This window comes from Sturnus vulgaris, chromosome 15 (genome assembly GCF_052056855.1).
Source record: "Sturnus vulgaris isolate bStuVul1 chromosome 15, bStuVul1.hap1, whole genome shotgun sequence".
Taxonomy (NCBI): domain Eukaryota; kingdom Metazoa; phylum Chordata; class Aves; order Passeriformes; family Sturnidae; genus Sturnus; species Sturnus vulgaris.
In genome coordinates this window covers 10,471,390-10,496,111 of record NC_142257.1, presented here as the reverse complement: position 1 = coordinate 10,496,111, position 24,722 = coordinate 10,471,390, and the positions used below count along the sequence as shown (strand labels likewise).

Below are 24,722 nucleotides of genomic sequence, written 5' to 3'. Positions count from 1 at the left end.
GAATAAGTTACTGCATTGCTGAGTGCCTGTGCTGGCATTACAATGACATCAAAGGTCTGGCTACTAAGTGCTCTGAGAGTACTTAAGTTTTATTTAAGGAAGCCCTTCCGTCATGGCAGATTCTGTAAGATAATAAGGCTTGTTGATAACACACTGGTTTTCTCAGTGAAAACCTTCCCATATCATCTGGGTCTTTTGGTAACACACCCTGCAAGGCCTCAGTGATAATGAGACTCAGATCAGTTCATACATGGTCTTACACAAATGCTTTTCTCCTTGTCTTTAGCACCACATAGAAAATGAATGAAAGTTCTTGCTCTGTAGGATGAGCCAAGAAATTTAATGCTGTGCCAGTCCCTCAGTCATGTCTTTCTCATACACCATGTGGTTTTGTGATGTACAAACCAAGATGTATCATTCTGGGTCTCTTCTACTAAGCTGCCTGAAAGGTGACAAAAGTAAAAATAAGAATCAATGTTCAAGCTTTAATTAAAATTTAGCCAAACCACATGGAGGTGTATAAATCAACTTGCACACCATCGAGCCTCATCAACTTACAGCCCTGCCCAACTTTTATGCATCTCACAGCAGGCAATCAAAACAGCACCAAAAGTCTCCCACCTTTATCACTTTGCCTTTAAAGGAAGTGAAAGCTAAAATAGGTAGGCTGCAAGTACAGAGTGATCACATTTTTCTCCCTTTGTCTGCCCTTTTTACAGAGGATTACTCCCACTCTCCTCACCCCAGTTTTACCACAAGGGATTATCACTGAGTTTGCTGGACTTAGTCTTCATTTGCAGCACAGAAAAGATGACTGGAATCAAGATCTGTGTTTATTTATTTCAAGATCTGTTTCCTGCAGCCAATAAAACTAACTAACTAACTAACTAACTAACTAACTAACTAACTAACTAACTAACTGTTATAGATGGGTAATGTGATGGTTGGCTCTTGCAATTAAGGAATGAACATTATCTGTATGCTAGAGAAATTTTATTGATGTAAAGTTATCTTACTGTGATTTGCTCTCCCCGTAGTCCTCTCTCCCCTCCCGTATTGTTGCCACTAGAGAGCCTTGATAGTGGGGAGGAGGGCAGGCTTGTTCCTAAGGGACGTGGCATGACACCTGGCCTCCAATCAAGCTGCAAGAAAGTACTCTCCACCAATGGATGGTGAAGAAGAGCTGACTGACAGACTGTGGGAGGGGCCAGGATTGCCTGAGACAACCCGGGTATAAAAAGCGGAGAAGCCATTTTGTGAGTGAGCATGTGGCAGAGGGTGATATGCTTGTGGTGCTGTGTCTCTTTCCTTATTTGGTCCTTTGTTTTATTTTGTTAAGGTTTAATAAACCTTTGAAAATTTAAAAAAGTGAGCATAGTTTCACTCACTCACTCACTCACTCACTCACTCACTCACTCACTCCATTTTCTATGTTTGATTTCCAACCCATGTAGGATACAAGTGTGGTAATTTCATCTCCCTGGGCTGGAATGACCTATGTTAATGTTATGAATGATGTTCTATTTTTTCCAATTTATCAAGCAACAAGATTAAATTTAATAGTAAGTTTTTAATAGTAACAAAATGAATACAATCAAAGTATTGGAGATGACAATTAAAGTATTGGAGATGAAACAATCAAAGTGCATATATTTAAGAATATACAACATTTGGCAGTAAGTAATTTAGTATAATTGAGGTTCGTATAAAGCATAAGCAAAACCGACTGGGGAGGGGCCCCCCTCCAACCGGGGATACGGGAAGTGGCTCGCCATTCCTCACGTACCAAAGCATCCAGGCTAACAGTCCTACTTTTATACTGTAGGCTACAGAAGTTTCTAGAAAGCTCCTCCTAGTTTCTATTCCTAAAAACTATGTAACTATACTGCACGGCGCATGCTCTACTAATGGGTTAGGGGGTCTCTCATCCTTTTGAGGGTCTTATTTCCGATGAAGGCTCATCATCTTCATCAGTGACCGAGGTGTGACCCGCAGGTAGCGCAGGCGCACTGTGTGACTGAGCAGATGTTTTCCATAACAAGACTTTAATTGAGTCCCATGCTTGGAATCATTCCATTTTGGCCCATTTCAAGGTCAAAACTTTCTATTTCTAGATGCTGCTTGTCAGACCTACGTTCTTCTACTATTCTTGTTTGACTTTCTTCCAACCTTCTTCTTCGACTTCCAACATCTGGAAGATGTCCTGTGCCCTGTCTCACCCATCTCCCCCCTCACTCTGTAACAATTGTCTTCTATTGATCTAAATACAATTTTGTTAATATAGTTACAACTTAATTAGCACGAATCACATTTATCACAATTCCCCCATTTCTCTTTTTGATCATATTGATTCGTGCTCTAAAAAGTTGGTACTTGGTATTGTCTATGTTTCTTCATACTAGCCTCCAATTTTTCTAACATTTCTTATGTGGCATCCAGCTTTTCACACTCCTTTTCAAATTTGGTTAATATTTCTTATGCCAGGGTATTCTCTTTGCATTCAGTCACTATTTTCTCGATCTTTCTCCTTCGAGTGCAAGTGGATTGTGCTTTCAGTACCATCAAGGAATTTAATTTCCCTTTTGCTGTTGATTCTAGATCCATGAGCATGGCTGTAATTTGCATTCCTTGAATTACTGAGTGGATTAGTTTGATTAGACAGGATATCATGCAAGGTAGAAACAATAGTTCTAAAACAGAACATAATAGCATGAATCTCAATTTTTTTTTTTTCACTACATGCTTCCAGAAAGTTTATCCTACTAATCAGCTTTCAGAATTCCATTTTTGAAGTGGTACATGTGCCACTCTTTTAATTTTATCAGCGAGCTTTGTGATGGCCTCCCCATGATCATCTATTTCCACACAGCACTTAGATTCATTAAACTTCCCACAAACTCCTCCTTTTTCTGCCAATAGATAGTTTAGGGCAATTTCTTGCATCAAATTTGTAAAAAGGTTTTTATTTGAAGTTGGCAAATCCCAGTCGCTATAGTGCTGTTTTAATTGTTTATACACCTCATTCAATTCCCTTAACTCTTTCCCTCTGACCTTTTCTTATCCTTTTTTGTTTCTTTTTGTTTTTCAACTTTCATTATCATATTTTTCAAAACAAAAGAAAATTTTATATCTAGGACAAAGTTGATCATTGTTAGGATAAGGAGTTCACCCATTGAATCTTAAATTTCTTCTTACTCAATAGAATTTTGGACTTTTCACACAATTTTTTAAAAAGGTACAATTGTAACAGGCAGCACTAACGTGTGAATGTGCCACAAAAACTGATTCTATTTTATCCTTGACCCACAGGGATCAGCAATAGTTTATTTACTGCTGGCTTTTGTGTTGCTTGTCTTCTTGTAATTTGTTCCTGCATGGTCTGTTCTTTTTTGCTCCATGATGTTTTATGGTTTTAGCTAGTTGCCAGGGGTATTATAGTAAGCACAATGAAAATAATTCTCAGGAATTTTAACTTTCTACCTGTCTCAAGGCCCCTTGGGTTGCAGCCAAGGGCCGAGATGTCCATCTTCTCAGTAGCAAAGTTTTTATCCTGGAATTTGTTTCTCTTTGATACCCTTGGCCTCATAAGGTTAGTATGAGCTATTTTAACTTTTTCTGTTCCGAAGATGGCACAAAGTATTCGTAGTTCTGCAGCACTGCCTTATCTCTCTCCCTAGATTGATCAGTTATTTTTCCTAATCCACTAAAGCTCCGGAGATATGCCAACTACAAGATTTGTTTTCACATAACTTGTCCCAATGGCATTCCAAAAAAATTACTAAAAATTTTTTTTTAAAGTTAGCGGTTTACATACACAACTTAAACAAACCAATTGTCTTTTCTTTTTTCTTTCACTCTAGTTACTCTTCACTACAAATTAAAACAATAGGTACAAATAACACAAATTTATGGACAACACTTTAAGCCATGGTTAGTACCTTCCCAGTGTGTTAACTATGTTTTTGACCCTCTTAATAACGGGTGTTACCAGTCTCTTTTTCTGGAGTTGTAGTTCTTCAAATAAATCAGTTAATGTTGACTGTTGGAGGCTTTTGGAGAAATTTTTCAATCCTCCTGGGCTGTTTCCATTGATCAACGAGGTGTCTGATTCTTTCTCATTAGCGCTGTTCTGCCTTCAGGTTCAATGAGGTTGCAGTTGGCAGCTAATTCAGGATGTCCAGACTTTGATAATGCACCTTTTAAAACAACTTTAAACTGGTATTTCAAACAGCAGTAAAATAATATTTTTCATTGCACATACAAAAATCACATTCTCCCTTGGTCCCAAAGTACAGGGGCTCTATGCTAACTCTATATAGACTGTAGCTTTTGGCACCCAGTACCCTCCTTAGCTTCACTCAATTTATTACAATTTTCTTGAGTAATTTGTTTCCTAATTTTAAATATTCTTATACACTCATAAAATTTTACAAAAATGGTCACAAAGTGCTCTTGTGCCCCAGTGAATCCCCCCATGTGAGCTGTCTGGGATCTGTTGGGCCAAAAGTCCTGGCACTGCTCTTTTACCATTGGGCAGAAGAATTCATCCTTCTTCCGGGGTTACCCCCAGCTTCTTCACAGCCTCCACTTCTGCCAAGGAAAAGCATGTTGCCCCACCCTGTGCTTTTGCTTCCCGAAAAGCCACACTCACACTGCCGTTTTCTCCTAGGGCTCCCCCCCTGCTTCATTATCAGCCAAATTGTTTCCTTTTATTTTATGATGCTTGTATCCCTAAATAATCTGTTCAGTTGGTGTTGAATATTGAATTCTGCAACTTTAAGACTGATTCCAGGAGTGAAAGAGGGAAGAAAAAGTGCAGAATTAGTTATCAGAAACTACACTGACTCCCCCGCATTCCTGCTCACAGACCTAATTGTCTGCAGTGGACAGCGGGAGAGAACTCTCTTTTGCTTTTTGGTTAATTTTTTTTTTTCTTAACCAATTAAAGTAAAAAATTCCCTGGAGTGTGTTTTTTTTTTTTTTTTTTTTTCTTGAATTATTCAATCTTGCTCTGGACTGAAAACTTAAGAAAGCACTGGAAGCTCACACCGTAGCCCACCTAGCCTGGCCTGGGCCATGGCATTTCCCAGCACTGAAGGAACTGATACAGACTAAGTAAGTCAAGCTGCAACTCACAAAAAAACCTTCTTTTGAATCTGTCATCTTTTTGAAACAACAAGAAGTTTTGCTACTTAATATTGTTCATTTTTATACTGAAAAGTGTTTTCCCTGTTAAATAGTTATTTTCCCCACTTCTCTCTGAGGAAATATTTTTTCTCTAACTAATTAAAAAAAGATTGCTTAAATTTGTTTCCCAGAAAAATTCTATTCAAAAGTTTCCTCCCAAATTTACCCTAAACTAAAACAAAGTCCTTGTGTCTACTAAAAATATGATTTCTTCATTTTGAGAATCTACTTTCAGCTTTATCAAGGGGTCTTCTGGTATTTTGGTTCGTATTAAATAAATGAGCCCCTGACCCCCCTAGTCTTCTTGAATTAATTTTTTTTTATTTTGCTGCCTTTTTTTTTTCCAGATTTTTTTTTTGTGTATGTCCTTTTTTTCTCTTTTTTTTAATGACAATAGAAACAAATGGGTCCTGTACCCCTAGAAACAGGACAAAAATTTTGTAAATGTCCTTTTTTGTGACAAGAAAAGCACATAGGTCTTGTGTCCTCAGAAGCAGGACCTGATTTTTCTTTCTTCTTTTTATTCTTTCCTGATAAATTCTTTGTGTTTGTGGCTGCTTGTATTTCTTGGATTGCTGCCATTAGAATCCTGGCTTTAATTTTTTTTCTCATCTCTCCGAACATACACTTCTTGTGCTTCCTTTAACAACTCCTGAAGCTTCCTATCCTGCCAATCTTCCAATTTTTCTAACTTCTTCCTGATGTCCCCCCTTAAGACTTAGCTACAAATTGTATTTTCAAAAGGACCTGCCCTGCTGGTGTATCGGGGTCCATGCTTGAGTATAACTGCAAATCCTTTTTTAGTCTCACTAACCATTCTGCCAGGCACTTATCTTTCCCTTGGTGCTCACTCAGAGATTTCCCTATATTTTGTCCCTTGGGCACTGCTCCCTGAATTCCTTGGATAATCATCTACCTGAAATTTCTCCTATTATGCCTATGTTCTACCTCCTGATTATTCCAATTTCGATCTGCCATAGGCCATTTCTGATCTCCTTGGTTTGGCTTCTAATGATCTTTATTCCAAGCCTATATTCCTGACTGTCTAATCATTTCTCTCTTCCACTGTAAACAAGATTCCTAAAATAGACTGCAATTCCACTTAGGTGTAAATATTCAGTCCCAATAACTGATCTAGTTTCTCTGCTACCTCAATATGATCTTCTAGCATCCTGCCCATTTCTTTCTTAAATTTCTTAAAGTTCCTAGTATGCAGGGGAACACTCACATAACTAATAGGTCCCTGTCCTGAGGCCAGATTTGCCATTGGAACCTCTCTAAGAGGGTATAATCTATCTTCCCTTCCTGCTTCCTCGTCCTCTTTGTCACTTTCTTCCTCTTGTTCCCTTCTGCCTCTAGTTCTGTGTGCTACTGGCTCGACTTGAATAGGGGGTGCATCGGGGACCAAGGGCTGAACAGGCTGGACAGGCTGTCTGTATGGGGGTGGGAGGTGATTTAACGAGTCTCATGGCTTTAGCCAGTCCCTTCTTGCTGCCCGTCCTTTAGTTTGCAAAGGGTATAACGAATAACCTTCTTTTTCCTGCCTTTGAACTATAAATTCACCCCCCTGCCCCCCTTTTTGGAAGCCACAAAGCAGCATATTCACTTTCCTCCTGGTTAGAACGTTCTTTTGAACTCACATATAGATTTAAAACCTGACAAATCCAATCCTTAAATGTTCCAAACTCTGACCAGTACAAATTATTTGCACAAATCTTTTCTTTTGTCCACTCAAACATACAGTACTGTATAATTTTCTGCTTACTTTTTCTCTTTGGGATTCCCTTGTACCTTAGTATTGTAACACTATCCCCAGGGGGCTGTCCTGAGGAATCTCGCTCCCTTTCTTGGAAACCTCCTCTCGGTTCCCAGGCACACTGGCTTCTTGTGAATTTTTCTCACACTTCGCAACCCCTAGGTCGGAGATTTTACTTTTCCTCTGAACCATCTCTGGCGGCAACATCTCCCTTGCTCTCTCTCACTCGTTCTGCGGTTCAACTCTTTCGCTTAATATACATCATTTCACTTCTTTTGCCAACCACTTGTTTCCCACCTAATTCCTTCTTTTCCATTTATTCTCTCCCCAACTTCTCTTTCTGGCCACTCTCCACAATCCTTCTTAATCACATACTGAAACTTCCATTTATTATCCTTCCAACAGATAGTTGAACCTGATTCATTCACTCCCTTCTTAAATCACTTTTCCGAGCATCAGTTCCCTTCTCAAAGACTTTTCCCGTGAGTTCTCGGGCTGGGACTTTCCGTCCCGGTTCCTCCTGGGGTATTCACTCGCTCTCCCCTTTCAGACATTCCTCACTCACACACAAGCACACAGCCGCCCCCTTTACCCAACCCCATGGTACTCACACAGCCCATTTTCGCACAGGGTTCTTGTGCACAAGACGTTTTACGGGTACCTTTCCCTTTCTGCCGGCATTCCCACGGGAGCCTTCTTCTTCTGGCGCGCCTCCTTGTAGCTAGCTTCTTTTGCTTATGCTTTATTTTAATCTGGAACTCCTTCTCCAAGAGAGCCTGGTCTAGCCTTGGGACCACCTTAACAACTGGTGGGGAGCTCCTTCCCAAAACTAGCCACTCTTCACTTGGACTGGAGTTCCCAGGTTTCGGCACCAAGTTGTTATGAATGATGTTTTATTTTTTCCAATTTATCAAGCAACAAGATTAAATTTAATAGTAAGTTTTTAATAGTAACAAAATGAATACAATCAAAGTATTGGAGATGACAATTAAAGTATTGGAGATGAAACAATCAAAGTGCATATATTTAAGAATATACAACATTTGGCAGTAAGTAATTTAGTATAATTGAGGTTCGTATAAAGCATAAGCAAAACCGACTGGGGAGGGGCCCCCCTCCAACCAGGGATACGGGAAGTGGCTCGCCATTCCTCACGTACCAAAGCATCCAGGCTAACAGTCCTACTTTTATACTGTAGGCTACAGAAGTTTCTAGAAAGCTCCTCCTAGTTTCTATTCCTAAAAACTATGTAACTATACTGCACGGCGCATGCTCTACTAATGGGTTAGGGGGTCTCTCATCCTTTTGAGGGTCTTATTTCCGATGAAGGCTCATCATCTTCCTCAGTGACCGAGGTGTGACCCGCAGGTAGCGCAGGCGCACTGTGTGACTGAGCAGATGTTTTCCATAACAAGACTTTAATTGAGTCCCATGCTTGGAATCATTCCATTTTGGCCCATTTCAAGGTCAAAACTTTCTATTTCTAGATGCTGCTTGTCAGACCTACGTTCTTCTACTATTCTTGTTTGACTTTCTTCCAACCTTCTTCTTCGACTTCCAACATCTGGAAGATGTCCTGTGCCCTGTCTCACCCATCTCCCCCCTCAGCTTAATACAGTTTTGTTAATATAGTTACAACTTAATTAGCACGAATCACATTTATCACAGTAAGAAAAAACCCACAACATTCAGACCATTACTTGATAGTTTGGTCTGCATCCACATCAACAGACTGAAAACTGAAAACAAATTAACCATTCTCTCTGTTGGCTGATGCCAGTCACATTAAAGGGACAAGGCTCCCAGCTCAAACTTATCCAAGCAAGTAAAGTAACATCTTGAGTTTTGTTATCTTTAGTACAATGGCAGCCAAATAGCTGAAAACTTTAAAAACTAATATTCTAAAACTTTATGCTTCATATGCTAGAATTTGTAAAACCACACTGCAATCACTGAAGTAGAAAATATATCTATGGCTATCAGATAAATTTATTTTCAGCTGTGAAAAAAATATATTGCTATCTCACATAAGGCAGTATCCTGGCATCCCAAATATACCAGCCAATAGCCCGTTGGTCTAATTTGTATATCAAGGATATTGCAAGTGACCCATACATGAAATGTGATGGTGGTATTTGTGAGTAGATTTGTAGCAGCAGTGTAAACTCATTGACTTTTATAAAAAAGAAATAGAAAGATTACACACCTGGATCTCTGCTAAGAGGTGCAGAAGGTCACTAGCAATGCTACCTATGCAGTCAGAGATGTTTGTACCACAGATACAGTGAGAAACTACAAAAATGCATTCCCACACTGTAGTTTCCTTGCAAACCACTGTGCCCACCACTTCTCACCTCCCATATCCATGGAAAACACAACACACACTAAGGCCCTGAGCAAACTAGCAGTTGTCAGAGCAGCAGCATCTTTAATAATACTCATTAAAATCTGATTATTGTTTCCTATGACACACAAAGAACCCAGACCGTTCTTTGGCTGTGCCACTCCATAGGTCACTTTTTTCCATGTCTTTGAAAACCTTATTTAGTCCTTTTGAATTCCAGCTCATTCACTCCCTTCTGAAAGAATCTGCTGTTCCCTCCATATATCCAGACCTGAGGAAACGGTTATAGGAAACCCTGGGCATTTGAAGCTTCACAAAAAGCTAGTCCCAGAGCCTTCCAAACCCTGCCCTGACCCTGGAAAGCCAAGCATGGTCTCCTCCTGCTAATGAACAGCCTTTCCCTGCAAGGCTTTATCCTTATCCCTGCAAGGGAGCTTTTGCCTTAGAAGCTTTGTGGCATATTATGGCATAATTGCTTTCTTAATGATATTCAAATGTCAAATCTTTGATTCATTACATCTTACAATATAATTCCATTTTCATGTCAAGTAGAAGATCTCCATGGTGTTTCAAGCTCCCTACCCATGGCAGGGGGTTGGAATGAGATGATCTTTAAGGTCCCTTCCAATCCAAACCATTCTGTGGTTCTTTGATTCTAGGTTAAAAGACATTTTAAGGAAGCTAAGCCTGAACTTTAAAAATAATCCCCATTATTAGAAACCAGAGAGACACAGAAATAAATTTATTTTCCTAGTTTTAATTAATTAACTCCTCAAAAGCCATTTAGGAAGGCTTTATCTGAGACGGAGTCATGCTCCATGAGCACACTTTTTCCATGGGCACATATTTGTAATTGAGGGAGGTGTAGATAACACACATTTGGCCAATACCTCATTCCATGGTACTTCCCTCCCCACGTGCTCCCTTGGCTGTTCCTCTGTGAGGGAGGGATGCAATGAACACCTCAGGTAAAAACCAAATCACACCATTCAAGATCGTGATAATGGCACATTTAAAACAACACCTGGCAGAAGTACTTGCAGATGGGACTGAGTCATAAAAGAAAAGACTGCAGCTACAGTGTTTCCTTCAAGGAATGCTGACAAAGTACAATTTCAGGAGCCTTGACACTAAGAAAGAAGGTTGACAAATCAGGAACACTTCCCAAGAAAATATGTTACCAGCAACGTCCTGCATCATTCCACCATGATGGCACTGCTGTGAGACAGTGTCAAGCCTTGTGGAGGTTGCACTAGTAAATAAAAAAATGGGAGTAGTCCTCAGAATCAAGCATGAAACTAATCCCTAGCTCCAAAGCCATCATCTATTGCTTATCTGCATGTCAGCTTTTCTAATACACTGTCTATAAGCTTGAAAATATCCCAAATCTATATCAAGAGGTAGGGGGGAGAAGGAGTTGAGGCCACCTTTTAACAGTGCTTTTTCACAGCCATTAGGAGACTGCCTTGCACTATGAGACTGCAGATGCAGGTTTTGACTCTAAAACGTACAACAGTGAAATAATCAGCTATCTCTTAGATAGGACCTGGAACACTGATCTATATGGCTGGGATTATCTTTATTCCTTACAAGTTTAAATATGAAGCTTAACTAAAGATCACTCAAACACACATCATGATTCAGACCATGAAAAATAAATTCCATTATTCTTCCTATCTGCAAAGGCCAGAACTAAGGTTGGGGAGCATCATGACCTAGAAACTCAAGAGTTTTTAAATTAAACTATCCTGACCTTGGTGGCAGTACATTGCCCTAAATTCAACCATCTCAGCAGGGCATGCATATTATGATAGTACCTTTATATATATTTATGTACATAGTGCACACACAAGGACACAGTGCAGCAGTAGTAGGGCCCAATTCTCTGTGCGTCTGAGACAGAAGGACACAAGAGCTGCTTGCTAGCAAATTCAGCACTGGCAGCCTAACAGTCAAAAATCGTGCCCTAAACTGTCAGCCAGGTCCCCAATAGGAGTGAACCTTGAAACATACATCTGCTTTTGCAAGTGAGCATCCACTGCATGGGAAAGCTTACGCGCTCAGAAAAACACATTCCAAATTAGTAAATAAAAATTCTAGGAATGGAACCGTACTGCTTTTCCTTTAATGCTGTATTACAAGGGAAATAGTAGTATTTTCTGCAGAAGCAAAGGCATCTAATGAGTCAGAGCCAACAGCTTTCAAAACATGGCCAGCACCTGGTTTGGACTTGTTTGCTTCATTATTTTCTTTCCCTTTGCAATGTTTAAATGGTGTTCTTCAGCAGGGATTCATCCCTTTCATGGGGGATGGTTCCCCTTTCTACTCATGCCATGGAGAGAAGGTCATATTGTCAGCCTTTCAGCCTTAAACTTTCCTAACCTGAATGCTGGCAATACCTGGAAACCGATGTCTTGGCAGGAGAGCTATTTATGTTTGACACTTGCTTTAAATGCACAGCCAAAAGAAATTTCCTTTCATTAAAATATATAATCAGAAATTGATAGAATATTCGTGTTAATCACAAAAGCATTGAGATTTGCATAAACCAGAATGCTAAGCTCTGAAGTGAAGAAGCATGGACACTAGATAAAGGAAATTATATGATTAAATAATTCTGTTTAAAAACACCTTGTTATGTTATATTATGCTGTATTATGTTACATTACATTATGTTATATTATGTTATGTTTTTCAAATAAGTTGTATCAGCTACCAGCTTGTGAAATTGGACTTCCCAAAAAGCCCTTCCTGCCTTTGTCTGATCAATGCTGCCTATCTCAAGGACCAGACTTCCAGAACTTCTCTGGTGGTTATCTACAAGGACCGGATGGCTATCTGTGACTGATTATCACCCAAAGGTTTTGTGAATTTGTGTAAGGATGTTTATTCGACCACCACGGCTTACCTAGCAAAATTATGACAGCAAAAAAACCCCAAAAATTATTGATTACAATGAGGAACCACAGTATAAGAAGAGGCTGCAAACCAAGGTTCAGTGGAGCGTGGAGTGGGCGGTAACCCCTCACGTTCCCCAGCGCGCTGCTTGCTCTTTCTATATCAAATAAAGCAGTCCAAAATTTTGCTGAATATCGAGACTTTTGTCTCTCATTTATAACAATTTGGTGCCGAAACCCGGGACGTCCTTGGAGCCCTGAGAGGCACTGCGATTTCGGGGAGGTGCACCACTGTTGTGGCTCTGGTTCATCAGTGATTCTCGGGACCCATCGACGTACCGCACCATATAGACTGAGCAAGGAAAATCTTCCGGGAAGACCGTGGCAAAATCACCTGTAATTCTCGTGCACAAAGACCCAGACAGGAGCATCAGACTGTGAATATCTGTCTGGTTTGGTGGGGATGACTGTGTGTTTGTCTGAATGAGACGTGGCCTTGGCTGCGAAGCGAGAGCGGAGTCCTTCTATCCGCGTTTCCAGCATCCCGCGAGGGACCTGGCCGGTGACCGGACGAAGCGAGTGAGCACAAAGGGAGAAACTGATTTTCTTGTCCTAGCCCAGGTAGAGGCTAGGTCCTTCCCATGCTAGTCCAGGTAGAGGCTAGGTCCTTCCCATCCTAGTCCAGGCAAAGGCAGGACCCGGGAAGCAGGGCGGGGAAAGGGGAGGAAAAGAAAAGCAGATTGCAACACACCAGTCATGGAGGGAGAAGGGAAAAGCTGCTTTTCCCATCCCAGCCCAGGTAGAGGCGGGTTCCAGTCCATCCTGACCCAAGGAGAGGCAGGGGTTCGGGCGGAACACATCGGGGAGTACAAACACCTCAAGACAGTCCCTTGAGGTAAAAATGGGACAAAGAGGGAGTAAGATTCTGAGTCCCAAGGACCCACGAAGAGGTTCAAGTTCATTTGGTCCACAAGGAGACTGGGAAAATAAAGACAAGACAAGTAGGTTGCCAGAAATACCACCAGGCAGCCCTTTGGGAGTAATATTAAAATGTTGGGACACAGGGGTGGTATACAGAGGAAAAAGTAAAGAAAAATTGATTCAATATTGCATGGTGGAATGGACCAGAGAAATGGTCCGTAAAGATAACCTACACTGGCCCATGTTCGGATCATTTGAAGGTTAGATTTTTTCGGGCATTAAACACATATGTGGCTCATAAAGAACCATTTAACAGAGAGGAATATGAGTATGCTGCCCTGTGGGCAAAACAGTCCAAGCCATCCTTGATATATACTTTAAAAGAAAAAGAGGATGAAAATAAAAAAAAGGTTACCTGGGAACCCCTCGATAATCTCCCACCTCCGTATAATACAGAAAATACAGGAGACCCCCCCACGCACCCACTTCTCCTCCTGGTACTCCCATAGCTCTAAGAACTCGCTCCAATCAAAGGAATACCAGGAGAGATAGTATCACCAGAGAGGAGGGAGATAACCACACAAAGGCTCGCCTTTACCCCCTGAGGGAAGTGCCATTAGCAGGACAACAGGCTGGCTTAATTGGATTTGTAAATGTTCCCTTGAACACAGGGGAAGTGAAAAACTTTAAAAAAGAAATGGGAAAACTATTAGAGGATCCTATAGGGGTATCGGAGAGACTAGATCAATTCCTCGGACCAAGTATGTATACTTGGATAGAATTACAATCTATATTAAGTATCCTATTCACCATGGAAGAACGGGAAATGATCAGACAGGCTGAAATGAGGGTATGGGACCGGGAGCATCAGATTGGACCTAGGGGAGACCAGAAATGGCCATTCAATAATCCTAACTGGGATAATCAGAATGATGTCAATCGCCAGAATATGATAGACTTAAGATGGATGCTCGTTAAAGGTATCCGAGAATCAGTTCCTAAAGGACAAAATATTAATAAAGCCTTTAGTGAACAACAAAAAAAGGATGAATCCCCGACTGACTGGTTGGAGCGGCTGAGGAAAGATCTCCAAATGTACTCCGGGATAGACCCTGATACACAAGTGGGTCAGACACTCCTCAAAACCCAATTTGTTGCTCAATCATGGGGAGATATTAGAAAGAAATTAGAAAAGTTAGATGATTAGCATGATCGGGGGTTACAAGAATTGCTAAGAGAAGCACAAAAAGTTTATGTAAGGAGGGATGAAGAGAAGCAGAAAGCAAAAGCAAAAATCTTTATAGCTGCAGTTCGTGAAACACAGAAAGAAACCCAGCAGAAAGGGGGAGGGAAACCACGAAAAGCCCCACCAAAACAAGGAAATGAAGCAGGAAATAATTCACCAAGGCGAACCTGCTTTTACTGTAACAAGAAAGGTCATATAAAGAAAAACTGTAAAGAACGGATACAGGATGAAAAAATGTTCCAGAAAGATGAATGGGGTGTCAGGGGCTGTATGTATTGGGGACCATACCATCCAAAGAGCCCTTGATAAATTTAAAGATTGGTCCCCAGGGGGAGAAGGTGGAATTTTTAGCAGATACAGGAGCCGAAAAATCCACAATTAAACACCTACCAAAAGGGTGTAAACCTAGTAGAGAAACAGCACTTGTGGTTAGAGCAAAAGGTGAACCATTTCGGGTCCCTATTATTAAAAATGTGCAAATTGAGACCCAAACCAAAATTGAATTAAAAGATCTGCTGTTACTGCCAGAGGCAGAAAATAATTTATTGGGGAGGGATTTAATAATAGCATTGGATTTGAAAACTGAAGTATGCCAAGGTCAGCTTAAAATTTTTGCTTTAACTCAAAAGGACGAGGAGCAAATATGTCCTGAGGTGTGGTACACCCCTGAAGAAATAGGGAAGTTAAAAATGAAACCTATCAAAGTGAAAATCACTGATCCGATTTACCTATCCAAGTTCGTCAATATCCAATATCTCTGGAAGGGAGACGGGGCCTTAAGCCCGTCATAGAAAACCTCTTGCAACAAGGGGCTTTGGAACCATGTATGTCCCCACATAATACTCCTATTCTGCCTGTCAAAAAGACAGACGGAAATTACAAATTGGTACAGGATTTGAGAGCTATAAATCAGCGAACTGTTACCAAATTTCCCGTAGTAGCAAACCCTTACACTCTCTTAAACCAGTTGTCCCCTGACTACACTTGGTATAGTGTAATAGATCTAAAAGATGCCCATTAGAGGAAAGTAGTAGAGATTACTTTGCCTTTGAATAGGAAGATCCTGATAAGGGCAGGAAACAACAACTGCGTTGGACAGTATTGCCTCAGGGCTTTACAGAATCCCCTAATCTCTTTAGACAAGCCCTAGAAGAATTAATGCAATCTTTTGAGTCACCGGACGGGGTGAAATTGTTACAATATGTAGATGATCTATTGATAACAGGAAAGGACGAGAAATCTACTAGAAATGGGACGATAAAACTTTTAAACTTTTTGGAACAACAGGGATTGAAGGTATCCAAAGCCAAATTACAGTTCACAGAACCAGAAGTAAATATTTGGGACATTGGCTAAGTAAAGGAAAAAAGAAATTGGATCCTAATAGAATCTCTGGAATATTAAGTCTGGGACCTCCAAAAACTAAAAAAGAAGTAAAGAAAATTTTAGGATTGCTAGGATATTGTCGCCAATGGATAGAGGAATTTAGTGAGAAAGTAAAATTTCTATATGAAAAACTTACCACTAATCGCCTAAAATGGACAAAAGAGGATGATAAAAGTTTTAAAAAGGTCAAACATGCTTTAATTCAAGCCCCTGTACTCAGTCTCCCAGATTTGGAGAGACCATTTCAGTTATTTGTAAATACCTCTGATCAAACAGCATATGGGGTACTCACCCAGGAATGGGCAAGCAGTCGAAAGCCAGTGGAGTTTTATTCTAAACTGCTTGACCCTGTCAGTCGGGGTTGGCCCACATGCCTCCAGGCCCTAGTGGCCACAGCACTTTTAATTGAAGAAGCCTGAAAAATTACCTTTGGGGCACCCCTAGTGGTCCACACCCCTCATAACGTAAGGGGAATTCTGAATCAAAAAGCTGAGAAATGGTTAACTGATGCCTGAATATTAAAATATGAAGCTATTCTAATCACTTCCCCAGATTTGGAGCTAAAAGCAACAACTGCTCAAAGTCCTGCACAATTCCTATATGGGGAACCAGGAGAAAATTTAGAACATGATTATGTGGATGTTATAGAATTACAAACAAAAATTAGACCTGACTTAGGAGAAGTTGAATTTAAAGATAAAGTAAAATTGTTTACAGATGGATCTTCTCGAGTGGTGGAAGGAAAACGAAAATCGGGATATGCCATAGTAGGAGGAGAAGAATTGAAATTAGTAGAATCCGGACCCTTAAACGCAGCATGGTCCGCTCAGGCTTGTGAACTATTTGCTCTTTATAAAGCATTGTCTTATTTAAAAGGTAAAAAAGGAACGATATATACGGATTCTAAGTATGCCTATGGCATAGTCCACACATTTGGTAAAATTTAGGAAGAAAGGAGGTTAATTAACACTCAAGGACGGGGGTTGATACATCAAGAATTAATTGTTAGAATACTAGAGGGTCTTAGGGGCCCCGTTGAAATTGCTGTGGTCCATATAAGAGGGCACCAAAAAGGAACAAACTACCATACAAGGAGGAATAATCTGGCTGACAAAGAAGCAAAAAAAGCAGCATTGGAGCAAAAACCTCTTTCTGTATTAAGTACTACAGTTAGAGATCTCAGCCCCAACCAGGAATTACAGAAGCTATTTACTCCTCAGGAAAAAGAAGCGATAAAAAAATTAAAGGCAGAACAGCATGAGAATAAGTGGGTTTTACCAGATGGCAGGGAAATTTTACCTAAGACCCAGGCCAGACAAATTATTGAACAATTACACCAACAAACACATTGGGGAACCAGAGCACTAGCAAACCAATTTTTAAAATTTTTTAGATGCATCGGCATTTTTAATATTGCAAAGCAGAGCATACAGGGTTGTTTAACTTGTCAGAAAATTAATAAAAAAGGTATGTGACAAGGTCCGTCAGGAAAACGGAAAACTGCTTACAGACCCTTTGAAAGAATACAAGTAGATTTTACAGAATTACCAAAAATAGAAAGGTGGAAATACTTACTAGTGATAGTAGACCAATTAACCCACTGGGTAGAGGCATACCCTGCAGCTAAAGCCACATCACAAGTGGTAGCCAAAATATTGTTGGAACACATAATCCCAAGGTATGGCCTAGTTCGAGCAATAGACTCAGACCAGGGGACGCACTTTGCATCAAAGGTGTTTAAGTTACTGACCTCAGCGCTGGGCATCAGCTGGGAGTATCACACACCTCGGCACCCTCAGAGTTCTGGGAAGGTTGAAAGGATGAATCAAACATTAAAACAACAGCTGTCAAAATTAATGATTGAGACTAAAATGCCATGGACAAAGTGCCTCCCACTAGCCCTGTCTAATATACGAACAATGCCAAATTCAAAAACAGGGATTTCACCATATGAAATGCTGTATGGTATGCCTTACCCTAAAGGAGTACACCTTGATCCAACCTTAGTTCAGGACCCTTCTCTTCAGAATTACATAATAACAATCAGCAAAAACTTGGACGAATTAAGAGAGAAGGGGATTTTAGCTCAAACTGTCCCTCTAGGATTTGCCATACATAAAATTAAGCCAGAACAACATGTGTTAATTAAAGTATGGAAAGAAGAAAATCTAGCTCCAAAATGGGAAGGACCGTATTTAGTTCTGTTAACAACTGAAACAGCTGTAAGGACAGCTGAAAAGGGATGGACACATGTGAGTAGAGTCAAGGGTCCTGTAACCCCTCCTACTGCAGGTTGGAGAGTGACATCTGAGCCTAGAGACCTCAAAGTGCGAATTCGGAAGACTTGATGTCAATATCGGATCAATTCGTCTCGAAGGTCTCCTAATCAGGACTGAAAGTCACCTGTCCCAAATCCGGGTGTAGCCCGTTCATCAAGAAAAGGTGACCATATTGTACTGAGTTGTGGTGTTATTCCTATGGTGGGTATCCCCCATTCACATTATGTGTCCAGCGTAGAAGAAATGAATGTAAGGAAACTATTAAAGTATTAGTACCCTATCAGCACAAGAAGAAATCGAAATTGATAATCATAACTAGTGGAAGGAATAAGAAAAAAAAGAGAGCCAAAGCAGAGGTATTGACAAGAAAGTGTCAGAAGGGTTGTGTATACTGTGCTGTTACTGCTGTACCTCATACTGGAATGTTAAAGCTAAAAGCTGGGACAAAATTAAGAAACACTACCAAAAAAGAAAGACGATGTGGGAGACCCCAAGACATATTCCCTGCTGCTGAGATGAAACAAACCTTGGCTACTGGCAGCAACCCCGTAGGCCTTGAGGGAGGCAAAGAGATGAAAATGGTCATGGGAGTCATCATATTGCTAATAATGATAAAAAGAAATAGTGCTGATGCTTGTTCCAAGTGTTACCAGACAATTAGGTACGGCAGGCGCACGGTATCCACCCTTGCCTTCCATACACACATCAATTCGGCTTCTATAATAAACACAACTTAGAAACTTACACTATTATGGAAGGAAGTTACTGGGTAGCCATCCAATTTGGGAAAAGGAGGGTGGGCTCCATCAGCATACCAAAGTTGTCCAGTAGGAGAGACACACCTCTGCTTCACAAAAGAAGGTATGTAGGGATATTCAGATCAGGGAGGAGTGCAAGATCACTACAAGGAAGAATTGATAAACAATATAACTAAGGTGTTCAAAGGAACAAAAACAAACCATGGGGGAAATTTTAACTTGTATGAGAAAATAAAACAACAACTCAGCGAATGGGACTTACCCACCTTGGGAACAAATTTATTTGTAGAATTAATGAAAAAAATCACTACTGAACTGAACTTAACTCACTGTTGGATCTGTGGAGGAATGCAAATGACTAAACAATGGCCATAGAGGGGGAAGGGATTAGGCCCAGAGCAGTTGTTACAGTGGAATCAAACGGAAATATCGAGGGGAGTCAATAGACCTGAAGAGTAGGTTCTAAGTCATAAAGTAATAGGAGAGGTATGTATAACACGTCAGGGAACTAACTTTACCCAATATGTGGGGCACACCCCCTGTAAGACTGTCCTGATTACAAATGCAAGCAATCAGTATTGGTGGCCCAAAGCTCCAGAAGGATATTGGGGAAAGTTAAGTAAAGGTAATTGCATAAAGAACAATTTTACAGAACTATGCTGGTATAATAAAGCCAACCCATATGAAGAAGTAAAAAGTGTAAGGACCTATTGGCAACAACCTGAATCAGTTAAACTAAGCTGGAAAGCCCCACATGGAATATTTTAGATCTGTGGGAAAAAAACTTATAATACCCTACCAAAAAGATGGAGAGGGACATGTACTCTAGGGATTATCCAGCCTGCGTTTTTTACATTACCAAAGGAAAAAGGTAATAGAGTGTTAGGAGTTCCCTTGTATGAAACTTTGTATTGAAATAAAAGGAGCACAGATATAGGGGGAACACAAATATGGAAAGATGATGAATGGCCCCAAAACGAATTATTGAATATTATGGACCAGCTACCTGGGCTCAAGACGGGAGCTGGGGCTATCGCACTCCAATTTATATGTTAAATAAAATTATCAGGCTACAAGCCGTGGTAGAAATTACTTCAAACCGGACAGCCCAAGCAATAGAATTGATAGCTAAACACCTTACCCAAACTAGAGCAGCAGTATATCAAAACCGACTGGCTCTAGACTATCTGTTAGCTAAAGAAGGGGGACTGTGTAGAAAGTTTAATAATTCTGAAGGCTGCTTAAAAATTAATGATAGTGGTGAAGTAATTACTAAAATTGCAAAAGAAATAAAACGAATAACCCATGTACCTGTACAAACCTGGAACTCTATGATTAATGATAATTGGTAGAATAACATGTTGGGGGGAACTTGGTGAAAGAAATTAGGATTTATGTTAACATGTGCATTATTAGGACTACTGTTCATCCCTTGTCTTGTTCCATGCTTCATTCGACTAATCCAGTCAGTGGTTCAAAGAATGCAAGTTGCTACAATACCAATAGACCCTGAGAAGGCAACAAAATTAATGGCAGTACAAGAAGTACTGACAAAATTTGAAACCAAACCACGAATCAATAGGATAAAAAAAGAAAAGTGGGGAAATTGTGGCAATTGATAGAAGATCCATGTTAATCACAAAAGCATTGAGATTTGCATAAACCAGAATGCTAAGCTCTGAAGTGAAGAAGCATGGACACTAGATAAAGGAAATTATATGATTAAATAATTCTGTTTAAAAACACCTTGTTATGTTATATTATGCTGTATTATGTTACATTACATTATGTTATATTATGTTATGTTTCTCAAATAAGTTGTATCGGCTACCAGCTTGTGAAATTGGACTTCCCAAAAAGCCCTTCCTGCCTTTGTCTGATCAATGCTGCCTATCTCAAGGACCAGACTTCCAGAACTTCTCTGGTGGTTATCTACAAGGACCGGATGGCTATCTGTGACTGAATATCACCCAAAGGCTTTGTGAATTTGTGTAAGGATGTTTATTCGACCACCACTGCTTACCTAGCAAAATTATGACAGCAAAAAAACCCCAAAAATTATTGATTACAATGAGGAACCACAGTATAAGAAGAGGCTGCAAACCAAGGTTCAGTGGAGCGTGGAGTGGGCGGTAACCCCTCGCGTTCCCCAGCGCGCTGCTTGCTCTTTCTATATCAAATAAAGCAGTCCAAAATTTTGCTGAATATCGAGACTTTTGTCTCTCATTTATAACACTTTTTAAACATTGGAAAAAAACCTGTCTTGTTTTAGATGAAGATTTTCTGCTTCGACTTGAAACAAAAAGGATCTGTTTTTGCAATCTCCCACCACAGTCATACATCAGCTGTTAAAAACATCTTGAAAGGCAGAAAATTAAATGAAACACTTTTGGAGCCAATTTGGACATGTATTTGTTTTCTAAACAGTATTAAACTCAAATCAGCATCTTGAAATGATAATATAAGCACATCAAAGTCAATAGAAATAATTAGAAATGGCCTTATTCATACCATGACTACTATCTGTATATTCTTACCAAAATACTGGTGATCATAGTTTATAAATAACTTAATGGAGCTAACAGATCACAAAATCAGACTGAAATTAAAACGAAATATAAAGGCAAGTCCTTCAGTGACTCTATCCAGCCGACCTGCAAGAGGACCAATACTTCAACCACCCAAGTCATGGCTACTTAGAGCAGACAGGAAACATCCTTTACTTATATAAAATCTATAGGTTATTGATTCCCCCTTAGTGCAATTATTCAGACACAGCAAACATGCTAGCCTGTAATATGCAGTCTGTAGAGCTGTGTTTGCAATCACAAGCTATGTTCTCTGAAGAGTCCCTAAAACATAAGCCAGGTTTTATTTGATACAGCACAAAGGCAATAGCTCAGTATGCAGTGCCTGTCAGTGCAATCATTTCCATCTCTGATATTCAGTAAGCATGCATACACATTGCTCCATATCATTTCCACTCTTCTCCACCACCCTCCTCAACACTGCTGAACAGGCTCATGTGCTGAGGAAGAAGAGGATGTGATCGGGGCCACAGCATGGCACTGGGACCCACCACCACATTCATGTCAACATACACAGCCCCTGCTTCCCCCAGCTTGAGCTTTGAGCTATCTTCAAATCATCAGGACCTTCTCAGAGAACTGCCTTTGATTTTAGATAGTCATGATTTTTTGGAAAAAGCACAGCTCATGGGTTGAGTCAGTCTGGTGGTTCAGGAGAAAGGTGTGATGCTGTCAAGTGCTCTTTCAAGGTACTGGAGGTGTGGGAAGCATAAAACAAATCAAAACATCCTCCAGTAAAAAATCCTTTCCTGTGATGATGGCTTCTGATGAGGCTCAGAGCCAGCCAGGGTGCCAAACAGGTTAGAGTGAAACATTCTCTCTCACAGTCCCCAGATCACACTGGGCTTACTGAGAAATAAATAGAGATGACTCAAGTTCATAACTTGGTCTGCAGAAAACAGCATAGATAAAACATCAGGATCATGAAGAAGGGGAAAATTGCAGGTAAGACAACAAAGTTTTGGAAAACATAGTTGGGAGTCTAGAATGAAACGTGACAGAAGTAACTAATATTGTCAGCGATAGTCTCTAGTGGCTGAATACTTCCTGCAGTGCTTTTTCCCCCTGCTTACAAATAAAACATTAAACTAACAGAAGTAGAAAAATACACAGTTCAATTAAGTGTCTGTTCACATTAATTCAGGGAGTTAAGGCACGTAGAGATTCAGATGATCTGCGTGGACCAAGAGACATTTCCCAGCCCAGTAGCTGGAATAAAATTTATTTTAAAAAATGCTCTAGTCTTGCAGGGTAACAAACTTCCAACATAGAGACTTCCTATAGAGACTTTTTCTTCCCAATTATTCCCAGAGACATTGGGCTTTCCCTGGTGCAAACAGCCACCATGAAAAGATAGAGCATCCCCCTGACCTGGCCCAGCATCCACCCCTGTTGAGGTTGGGGTGGTTGTTGCGGTAGTACAGATAAAGAAACAGGAAGGGCCTTTGCAGGGGTTTTACAGAGATGTTTATTTCAGCCATGCATGTGCACAGTTCAGCATTCAGAGGCAACGGCAAGGCTGGACCTAGGGCTTTGGGTTAAGCACATAGGATGAGCAGGGCGGGGAAAAGAAGTATCAGAGACCAATTACCAGGGGACATGGGGGTGTCACAAGGGTGGGGTAAGGGCATAGGGGCCAACAGTGAAACAACATGGGAGTGACCAAAAGGCTGATGGACAGGGAAAGGGCAGGGGGCTGTCCCAAGGAACAGAACAGGGGTTGCTTTGGCCTGATAGAACAGGATTTATTATCAAGAGAGAGCAGCTGAGAAAGGCCTCTCGTGTTCCCCAACTAGGAACTACCCTTTAGGGTCTCCTGACACATCCCTCTATTGCTGGCACATTTGTGCTAGAGCAGAGGGTTTTACAGATGCCAGAAATGAAGCAAAGCAAGATCAGGAGTATCTAATCCACATACTAAAAACTCTTCAGAAATGTCTGTTGTTCTTCCACCTTTATTTCCAATTTAAGAGCATCTCTTTTATATGGACAATGAATAAGGAGCCATATAGCTAATTCACAGCTGCCCTTCCTGGCCTCTGAAACAAATCTGCCATTAGAGGAAATCAGATGCTGACTTCTGGGACAGAAAGCGAAACCTTGTTAGAAGGTAAGTACTAACGATCCAGAACTTGGCAAGCTTTGAAATGACCCTGACTCACTGCAAGGAGGCTGCTAGCACAGGCAGTGAACACTGAGCCCAAACAAGAGCTAAGGCTAATGCCACATATGACTTCTAGTGCCTCTGTGGCATCTTCAGAAAAACATTCCATACAGTCACAGTTCTCAGAGGACTTGGCATCTCTCTCTTTCCTGGACAGGAACAGTATTAAAAATCCAAAATATAAAAATATTTTTAAAGGATATATCAATTTTCTAAATAGGTAACCAAAATGCTGTTTCTCTGGGGCTCACAGGAATCAAGCAGCTCATATCCCTAATACAGGCAGATGATCTCCTCATCAAAAACCAGAAGATAATGTCTTTTGAGACAAAACAGCAACATCCCCAACATCTGTCAAGGATGAACTGCCCATGTCACAGGTGATAAAGCTCTTTACTGCCAGTGATGATTGAGGTCTTAACACTGGCACTGGTTACCCAGAGAAGCTGTGGCTGCCCCATCCCTGAAAGTGTTTCAGGCCAGGTTGAACAGGGCTTGGAGAAACATGGTCTAGGGAAAGATGTCCCTGCCCATTGTAGGGGGTTGAAACCGGATGGTCTTTACAGGTCCCCTCCCATCCAAATAATGTTGTGCTTTGATAAGTAAGAGTATAAAAAAAGATTACATAGCAACAGGACAAAAAAGAGGTGCTAAAATGAACAATAAAATTCAGAAGGGAAACCTGAAAGACATTCTCAAACATCTTAATTAATATTAAAATCTTAAAGACTGAAACACCATAAAACCAAGCTTTATAGTCATCTGATTAAGGTTTGCTCCATTGTATACTGCAGAAAAATGGAAATGGTTATAGTCTGCAAACACTTTCAGAAGATGATAACATGGTTTTGCCTTCAAGGATAAAGCAGGAAATTATTCAATTTAGCAAACAAATGGGAACTGGGGTCCCACGCTGAGGCTGTTACCAGGGACAGAGGTGCCTGGCTCAGACACTCATATTTTGGAAAAGAGATAAAGTAAAATAATGAAAAAAGATCCAATCCTTCTATGTCCTTAAAAAGAGAGCATCCATATTTCCTCAGCTACTGCTGCTGACATGACAAGTCTCCTCTACAAGGTGTGCCCACCAGATCTAGACCAAAATTTTAGAGGTGAGAGGGAACAAGGAGCAAAACATCTGCAGGTCAGGAGGGCTGGGATGTGACTTCCATCTGTCCTTCAAACTCTTTGTGCCC

The 24,722-nt window shown here is 40.5% G+C and overlaps 1 protein-coding gene across 7 annotated transcripts in view; it reads right to left on the bottom strand.

Moving 5' to 3' along the window:
- The window catches only part of FSTL4 (follistatin like 4), a 258,601-nt gene that overhangs the window by 119,313 nt on the left and 114,566 nt on the right, over positions 1-24,722 (bottom strand). Inside the window, exon 3 of one of the 7 annotated variants that reach the window (XM_088173730.1) lies at positions 18,762-18,917. The exons of the other annotated variants lie outside the window; for them this stretch is intronic. The gene's annotated coding sequence lies outside the window, so the exon portion shown is untranslated. The remainder of the gene's footprint in view (positions 1-18,761; positions 18,918-24,722) is intronic. 7 annotated transcript variants of the gene reach the window in all.